This window comes from Panthera onca, chromosome B4, assembly GCF_046562875.1.
Source record: "Panthera onca isolate mPanOnc1 chromosome B4, mPanOnc1 haplotype 2, whole genome shotgun sequence".
Lineage (NCBI taxonomy): Eukaryota > Metazoa > Chordata > Mammalia > Carnivora > Felidae > Panthera > Panthera onca.
The window spans coordinates 88,581,172-88,591,267 of NC_138345.1; the positions used below are offsets into that span (position 1 = coordinate 88,581,172).

The following is a 10,096-nucleotide window of genomic DNA, read 5'->3' on the forward strand; positions in this document are numbered from 1 at the left end:
TTTTCAACGTTTTTTATTTATTTTTGGGACAGAGAGAGACAGAGCATGAACGGGGGAGGGGCAGAGAGAGAGGGAGACACAGAATCGGAAACAGGCTCCAGGCTCCGAGCGATCAGCCCAGAGCCCGATGCGGGGCTGGAACTCACGGACCGCGAGATCGTGACCTGGCTGAAGTCGGACGCTTAACCGACTGTGCCACCCAGGCGCCCTGGCCTAAAGATTTTTAAAGGAATTTAAGGCAATTAATCATGAAAGGAGTGCAGTGGTCTGCAATATTTCTTGATTACATGCAGACTCAGTTGTTCCAACTAAGTAAAGTAAAGGCCTTTACTTGCCTTGTTTTTAAAAATACTTACTGTTGGGACAGCTGAGTGGCTCAGTCGGTCAAGCATCCAACTCTTGGTTTGGGCTCAGGCCATGATCTCACAGTTTATGAAATCAAGCCCAGCATTGGGCTCTGGGCTGACAGCACGAAGCCTGCCTGGGATTTTCTCTCTCCCTCTCTCTGCCCTTCCAGTGCTCACTTTCTCTCTCTCAAAATAAATAAATAAGCTTAAAAAAAAAAAAGAATATCTACTTTGCTAAGAATGTCTACTTTGTTCAGGGCACCTGGATTGCTCAGTCGGTTGAGCGTCAAACTTCAGCTCAGGTCATGATCTCGTGGTTCGTGTGTTTGAGCCCCAGGCTCTGTGCTGACAGCTCAGAGCCTGGAGCCTACTTGGGATTCTGGGTCTCCCTCTTTCTGCCCCTCCCTCGCTTACGCTCTGTCTCTGTCTCTCTCTCTCAAAAATAAATACACATTTTTAGGGGCGCCTGGGTGGCTTGGTCGGTTAAGCGTCCGACTTTGGCTCAGGTCATGATCTCACGGTCTGTGAGTTCGAGCCCCGCGTCGGGCTCTGTGCTGACCGCTCAGAGCCTGGAGCCTGTTTCAGATTCTGTGACTCCCTCTCTCTCTGCCCCTCCCCTGTTCATGCTCTGTCTCTCTCTGTCTCAAAAATAAATAAACGTTTAAAAAAAAAATACACATTTTTAAAAATTAAAAAAAAAAGAATATCTACTTTGTTCAAGTAACATTAAAGACTTAAACTCCAGGCTTCTCTACTCAGAAGCTTCTTGATAGAATTAAATCCTCTATCCAGAACGTGGTACTTTTCATATGGACAGTAGTACCATAATGCAACCAAACAGACTTTGCTGTCCTCATTCTGAGGGGTGGAACTTTGGGAAACTAGTTCTGCAGAAGTGATATGATAAGACTATGCAAGCAGCCAAAGTTAAGGTTGAGGGAGCAGTGGGAATCTATCTTTGAACCCAATTAAAGACTCACAGCAGGGAAGGGAGCCCTGCTTTGTTTAATCATAGTTCATGGTAACTAGGAAGATTGATCCTGATCAAGTTACCCACAATATCTGCTGGGAAAGGATGTGCTAACCACTGACTGGGCTGCCTTCTTTCCCAGTATCATTCATTAACCAATAACAAATGACCTTTCCAAATTCCTTTTTCCTGGAATATTGATAAAACTCTCATTCAGATATTGTTTTTGTCTGTATTTTTTGTCATTGACTTTCTAGCTTATATCCCTTCGATCAGACAGTTGTGGTTCTGACATTTTTTGTGGCTCACTTTATTTCTCCTGCATAGGCACTTTTTATTTAATATTTCAGGAATTACTATGCTCCCTAGAGAAGTCAGTCTAAATATAATGATTTTTATTAATATATCTCACTATAAAGCCTAAAAATGTGTTTCTTTGGCCTATAGCAATAGGAAATCAGGGCCTAAAATTTTTTGTAGTTTCCAAAATTATATATATCTGGTAGCAATGGGGATGATTGTTTTTGTTACATGAGAATTCCTTGGGGGAGTTCAGAGCAGAGCCATTGTTATTGTTTCTTAGATTAAAGACTTAATCTGTTCTCTTCTAATTTAGTCAAATGACTGATAACACTCCCTTCTAGGATACATAATGTCATGAGCACAGACAATGCCAGCTTTTCAGTTACAAAGAAAACTCAATTTATTAATTATCTTTGGAATGACAATTGATCTGTCATTGTTTTCTGAAATGATTAATTAAATGAGTTTTAATGTTATGTCCTTCTGTACTCAGGAAAAGTGTACTGAGATGATTAACAAAGCTACTCCTAATTTGCATTTCTACAATTCAAGGGGAGAGCACATTTTTTTGGATGGAGGAGAACCTATGTTCAAATTCCATTACTATCTTTGTGACAATAGGCAGTTTGCTTTAAATGGTTTCAATTTTCTATTTATTTAACTAGTAAACCTGAATAATGCCTACTTCTCAGGGGGTTTTGTTTGTATGATTCTGTTGGGGTGTTTGGGGATTTTTGAGGTCAAAGATAATGCATATTAGGCTATAAAACAAGAGTCTGGAAAAGTTTTAATAACTATTATGGAAATTTAATTTTCTTATAGTTTTATGGGATTTGAGGCATTTATAGTTTTCCCATGATACAAGATTTAAAAACAGAGGTAATAACCTTTTTAGTGTATTTTTCCCCCTGAGAGAAAACAGATCCATGAAACATTCAAATTGGGAAGAAGGATATAGAATAATATATAAACCTAGTTCATAACTAACTTACCTTGGGATCCCGGGGAAACTTGCTCCAGAAAGGCCCCAAGCTAGATCCAAGTTCTGGGTAAAAACATAGCACTCTCAAAGCTCTCAGGGACTCCCAAAGTCCTTCCTAACCTCTATGAAGCCAATTAAACAAGCATTTATGAGAGCTAATTCTTTTAAAAACAGAAGTCTGTTTAAAAAGCATAAAGCAAGGGTGCCTGGGTGGCTCAGTCAGTTAAGCATCCGACTCTTGGTTTCGGCTCAGGTCATGATCTCATAGTTTTGTGAGTTCGAGCCCCATATCAGGCTCCAAGCTGACTGTGCAGAGCCTGCTTGGGATTCTCTGTCTCCCTTTCTCTCTCTCTCTCTCTCTCTCTCTCTCTCTCTCTCTGTGCCCCTCCCCCACTTGCACTCTTTGTCTCTCTCAAAATAAGTAAACTTAAAAAAATTCATAAAAGCATAAAGCAGACAAAATTGAGAATATAGCATAGTTCTTTCCTTACCTGCCCTTTCAAGTCTTTGCCCTGGCTACAGGACCCTCTCCATTGCTATGGTTCTGAAAGTTTGTTGCTACTCTTGATATAGAGGCAATGATGTATTGGGATGGGCAGTTATCAGACAGATGTTAGTTTCCTGGGTGTGCTTGGTCCCAGGCTTACTGGTTCATAGAAGACAACAAAAACAAGGTCCATGTTCTGTTACAATCCAGACATAATTAGAGATCTCTAGTTGCAGCAGCCCATCAGCTGGGTTAGGCATGATGCTTTGTGCATAGTTTCAGTTTGGCCAATCCCTAGCGCCTGATAGATGTAGAAATAAGTGACAGCCACAGAAATTTGTAGAGTCTCTGATTTTTTTTGCCGTTTCTGTTGTTTTTCAAATTTTTGAAGATATCTCTTTGTTATATGGCATAAGATTTTTACTGTATTATGCTCACCTAGAAAGAGAAATTTTAATTTGAACTTTGCAGAGCACGAATTTACCTGGTTGAGTACTGCTTGATTAACATTGCCCAGGCAATGTTTATATCCAAGACATCTCATGATTTTAGTTAATAAAAAGACAGTAATAATAACAATCGATATAAGCATTAGCACATCTATGAGAAGTGAATGTTTCAAAGATCACTACAAGACTGATGATGTATTTAATCTTATATTAAAAATAGTTATTGATTCAAACATAAAGATGTAAGATTTTGTCAGTTGAAATAAATACCTTTCAAATGCAAATCCCAAGATAACTGTCATTTTCTCAAAAGAAAAACAAAGATAATTTACAGATAAATACAGCTAGTATATAGCTAGTTGTATACATTGGATGCTGCATGGTACCAACCATACTCCATTCATTTAATCATTGTCTCAGCACAAATTAAACTGAATATCCTATATGATGGGTTGTAGGAGTTTCCAGCCCCAGTTGTGCATGTAGATAGATGGATGGGAGAGGAAAGAGAAAGTTGGAATCAGTATGACAGCAATAAAGGGATTAATCTTGTTACAGAGGCTAACAGCTGTAGGCCAGCTGGATGGCACCAGTCAGGTATTTATAGCATAAGTGGAGTCGTGGATAGGAAGTTCACTTTGGCTGGTAGGGCATAGCAGCCAGCTGGGGAGAATGGTACAGATTAGTTCGCACAGCCAACGTTACAATGGGGAGCAAGCCCTAAGCTGCAAACGAAGAACTGACAAGAGATCAAGCAGAATGGTCTCTCAAAGAGAGAGGAGGGTTACTGACAACAAAGTTAAAATCCAACTGGAACAGTGAGCTAACCTAGTTGTTGCAGAGAAACGGAAAAAAAAAATAAAAGAGAGAGAGAATGCCAGATCTGGAAAACTCCAGATCATGCTGGGCCCACAAGAAGTGGGTTTAATGCAGCAAGACAAATTCTGAACCTCACTAAGTGATAGATTTGACTCTGCTGAGAGAAGGCCCATATGATAAACCAGAACTCTAGCTCCAGCCTTAACTCAAAGGGAAGAACTTTAGGGAAGGGTCAGGGGACTCAGGGGCTGATAATGGCATAAAGTCAGGATGTTTTTGGTATTTATTTATTTATTTATTTATTTATTTACATCCAAGTTAGTTAGCATATAATGCAATAATGATTTCACAGGTAGATTCCAGTGATTCATCCCCTATGTATAACACACACTGCTCATCCCAATAAGTGTCCTCCTTAATAACCCTTGCCTGTTCAGCCTGTCCCCCCACCCAAAACCCTTCCAGCAACCCTCAGTTGTTTTCTGTATTTAAAAGTCTTTTATGTTTGGTCCCCCTCCCTGTTTTTATATTCTTTTTGCTTCCCTTCCCTTATGTTCATCTGTTTTGTATCTTAAATTCCACATATGAGTGAAATCATATGATATTTGTCTTTCTCTGACTAATTTCGCTTAGCATAATACCCTCTAGTTCCATCCACGTAGTTGCAAACGGCAAGATTTCATTCTTTTTGACTGTCCAGTAATACTCCATATATATATATACATATATATATATATACATATATATATATATATATGTATATATATATATACCGCATCTTCTTTATCCATTGATCCATCGATGGACATTTGGGCTCTTTTCGTACTTTGGCTATTGTTGATAGTTCTGCTATAAACATTGGGGTGCATGTGCCCCTTGGAATCAGCACACCTGTATCCCTTGGATAATTACCTAGTAGTGCAATTGCTGGGTCATAGGGTGGTTTGTTTTTATTTTTTTTATTTTTTATTTTTTTCAATATATGAAATTTATTGTCAAAATGGTTTCCATACAACACCCGGTGCTCATCCCAAAAGGTGCCCTCCTCAATACCCATCACCCACCCTCCCCTCCCTCCCACCCCCATCAACCCTCAGTTTGTTCTCAGTTTTTAACAGTCTCTTATGCTTTGGCTCTCTCCCACTTTTTTTCTTTTTCTTTTCCTTCCCCTCCCCCATGGGTTTCTGTTAAGTTTCTCAGGATCCACATAAGAATGAAAACATATGGTATCTGTCTTTCTCTGTATGGCTTACTTCACTTAGCATCACACTCTCCAGTTCCATCCACGTTGCTACAAAAGGCCAGATTTCATTCTTTCTCATTGCCACGTAGTATTCCATTGTGTATATAAACCACAATTTCTTTATCCATTCATCAGTTGATGGACATTTAGGCTCTTTCCATAATTTGGCTATTGTTGAGAGTGCTGCTATAAACATTGGGGTACAAGTGCCCCTATGCATCAGTACTCCTGTATCCCTTGGATAAATTCCTAGCAGTGCTATTGCTGGGTCATAGGGTAGGTCTATTTTTAATTTTCTGAGGAACCTCCACACTGTTTTCCAGAGTGGCTGCACCAGTTTGCATTCCCACCAACAGTGCAAGAGGGTTCCCGTTTCTCCACATCCTCTCCAGCATCTATAGTCTCCTGATTTGTTCATTTTGGCCACTCTGACTGGCGTGAGGTGATATCTGAGTGTGGTTTTGATTTGTATTTCCCTGATGAGGAGCGATGTTGAGCATCTTTTCATGTGCCTGTTGGCCATCTGGATGTCTTCTTTAGAGAAGTGTCTATTCATGTTTTCTGCCCATTCCTTCACTGGGTTATTTGTTTTTCGGGTGTGGAGTTTGGTGAGCTCTTTATCGATTTTGGATACTAGCCCTTTGTCCGATATGTCATTTGCAAATATCTTTTCCCATTCCGTTGGTTGCCTTTTAGTTTTGTTGGTTGTTTCCTTTGCTGTGCAGAAGCTTTTTATCTTCATAAGGTCCCAGTAATTCATTTTTGCTTTTAATTCCCTTCCCTTTGGGGATGTGTGGAGTAAGAGATTGCTACGGCTGAGATCAGAGAGGTCTTTTCCTGCTTTCTCCTCTAGGGTTTTGATGGTTTCCTGTCTCACATTCAGGTTCTTTATCCATTTTGAGTTTATTTTTGTGAATGGTGTGAGAAAGTGGTCTAGTTTCAACGTTCTGCATGTTGCTGTCCAGTTCTCCCAGCACCATTTGTTAAAGAGACTGTCTTTGTTCCATTGGATATTCTTTCCTCCTTTGTCAAACATGAGTTGGCCATACGTTTGTGGGTCTAGTTCTGGGGTTTCTATTCTATTCCATTGGTCTATGTGTCTGTTTTTGTGCCAATACCATGCTGTCTTGATCATTACAGCTTTGTAGTAGAGGCTAAAGTCTGGGATTGTGATGCCTCCTGCTTTGGTCTTCTTCTTCAAAATTACTTTGGCTATTCGGGGCCTTTTGTGGTTCCATATGAATTTTAAGATTGCTTGTTCTAGTTTCGAGAAGAATGCTGGAGCAATTTTGATTGGGATTGCATTGAATGTGTAGATAGCTTTGGGTAGTATTGACATTTTGACAATATTTATTCTTCCAACCCATGAGCACGGAATGTTTTTCCATTTCTTTATATCTTCTTCAATTTCCTTCATAGCCTTCTATAGTTTTCAGCATACAGATCTTTTACATCTTTGGTTAGATTTATTCCTAGGTATTTTATGCTTCTTGGTGCAATTGTGAATGGGATCAGTTTCTTTATTTGTCTTTGTGTTGCTTCATTGTTAATGTATAAGAATGCAACCGATTTCTGTACATTGATTTTGTATCCTGCAACTTTGCTGAATTCATGTATCAGTTCTAGCAGACTTTTGGTGGAGTCTGTCAGATTTTCCATGTATAATATCATGTCATCTGCAAAAAGTGAAAGCTTGACTTCATCTTTGCCAGTTTTTTTTTTTTTTTTCATTTATGGACACCAAATCTCTTTTAATTTTTGTGTGTTTTGAAAAACTGTTTTTAACCACTTAAAACTGTAAACACAATCCTTAGCCCACAGGCCATGAAAAGCAGGCATTGGGCTGGATTTGGCCCACAGACCAGAGTTGGCTATACTTTATATGGGCTTTTATATGTTACACAAAATGTTTAAATTCCAAGTCTAAAGACATTGGAGAATTTTGTTTTTTAGATCTCTCATTTTAAAACTTATACTAGACAAGTTGTCTACTTCCTGGATAAATACACGCATGTGAGACAGAGAAAATAATTCAGAATACATATCCCTACTTAAATAAGAAGACAGGAAAAATTTTTGCAAAATGAATCTTTCACCCTAAAACAGATAATTAGGAAACATTTAAAATTTTTATTCTATGCAATATAAAACAATATGCATAGATTTGGTACACAATTTCTTGGTTTTTACTTTAGGAAACAAGGCAATAAGGAAAAGGTTTATAAATCTCTCCATCCCTTTTATAAAAAGTTGCAACTGAAACCAGCAATTCCTTGCAAGTACAACTATCAATTCTGAATATATGAATTATACCTAGGAATTGGCATTTACGTAGATGAGTACTGGGTGCTCTTTTATTTTGAGAGAGAGAGAAAGAGAGAGGGTATGAGCGGGGAGGGTCAGAGAGAGAGAACAGGTGAGGGAAGGGTGGGGGGGGGGGAAGAATCCCAAACAGGCTCGACACCATCAGAGCAAAGCCAGATGCAGGGCTCAAACTCATGAACTGTGAGACCATGACCCGAGCCGAAACCAAGATCAGATGTAAAACCGACTGAGCCACCCAGGCACCCCTCTTTTAAACATGTACAACTGTATCATAAAACACCATGACTTCTACAATTTGGGGCACTTTTGAATATGAAACTCCTGCCTCCATATATATAAAAGGAAACAAGAATACTCTTTCCAGTCATCAAGTATGAAAAACTTCACGGTCTGATTTATCTTTATCAAAGGTAAAATGATTCACTACTGCATTTCATGGATTATTGTGATTCTCAGTAGTTCCTTAACACAAAGTAAATTTCACATGAACTTTTTATCTGTTTGGGTTTTCCAAAGCAAGATACTAATACAAAATGTGTTGAACTGGCAGAAGTCCATGGGCTAAAGAAAAAGGAATTAAATATAAAATGTTCACCAACTTTATCCTTTCTAATTTTCAACAGCATCAGATATGGAGACCTAATTGGTTTCTTGTGTCTATCCATTATGAACATAACTCAATCTTCTATTTTAATACTCTTCAATGCCATTTTTTGCTTGGTGCTTTACTGTGCGATGTAGAAGATCATTTCGTCCAACTTCAAGCATCCCAAGATTTCATTTCATTATAATAACGAATTTTATCATCATTAGCAAGTTGAATATACACTTGCTTTTGAGAACTGGAGAGATTTTTCCAGTTTTCATTTATAGTCTTCAGCTTTACCTGTGATGTACCATCCTTATGTTCCTGGAACCTTTCAGCTATATAAATGTTGTAAGCTGAGCGAGATCTTTTCGGTTTTCCAAGCATTGTTAACTCTCTCTTTTTTATTAATGCTTTCTTTTTTAAACGTTTTTGCTGGATTTCTTTTTCCAAAGATACAATCTGACTTGGAGTTAACTGTTCTTGAATTCTGTTTATCTCTTCTTTGTATGCCTGCCAGTCTGCCCTGTAAGCATCTTCATATATTTTTTTCTCTGAATCAGGAAGTTCCCTCCATAGCTGGGCAATTTTTCTAATTAGTTCTGAATTTTTCGCATCTGGGTTCTGAGCTTTAAATATGGGTAGCTGTTCTTTAGAAAATCGAACGTATGAAGTCAGAGGCTTCTTTGGATAACTATTCACGGTGGATGAAAAACATCTCGGTACATATGCAAAACTGAAGGGAGAGCGCAGTCGACTTCCACAGCCCCCGCAGAGGTCCGCTCGGGACTTTCCCAGTGCACTCAGCAGGCTCCACACGCCCCGGAAAAGCGCCATTGCACCAACTTACAAGGCAGCGACCAGGCGCCAACCTCCTACAGCCCCGCGGCACAACAGAACTCCAACAATGACGAACAGAACCCGCTGGTGACCCTCTGTAGTTTACCCATCTTTGCCAGTTTTGATGCCTTTGATTTCCTTTTGTTGTCTGATTGCTGATGCTAGCACTTCCAACACTATGTTAAACAACAGCGGTGAGAGTGGGCATCCCTGTCGTGTTCCTGATCTCAGGGAAAAAGCTCTCAGTTTTTCCCCATTGAGGATGATGTTAGCTGTGGGCTTTTCATAAATGGCTTTTATGATCTTTAAGTATGTTCCTTCTATCCCGACTTTCTCAAGGGTTTTTATTAAGAAAGGGTGCTGAATTTTGTCAAGGGCCTTTTCTGTATCGATTGACAGGATCATATGGTTCTTATCTTTTCTTCTATTAATGTGATGTATCACGTTGATTGAGTTGCGAATGTTGAACCAGCCCTGCATCCCAGGAATGAATCCCACTTGATCATGGTGAATAATTCTTTTTATATGCCATTGAATTCGATTTGCTAGTATCTTACTGAGAATTTTTGCATCCATATTCATCAGGGATATTGGCCTGTAGTTCTCTTTTTTTACTGGGTCTCTGTCTGGTTTGGGAATCAAAGTAATACTGGCTTCATAGAATGAGTCTGGAAGTTTTCCTTCCCTTTCTATTTCTTGGAATAGCTTGAGGGTGGTTTGTTTTTAAAGCCATTTCCATGTGGAT

At 39.1% G+C, this 10,096-nt stretch overlaps 1 pseudogene; it reads right to left on the reverse strand.

The window, feature by feature from the left end:
* Window positions 1-8,508: 8,508 nt before the first annotated feature.
* Window positions 8,509-9,451, reverse strand: LOC132676976 (transcription factor A, mitochondrial pseudogene; annotated as a pseudogene).
* Between the last annotated feature and the right edge of the window lie 645 nt (window positions 9,452-10,096).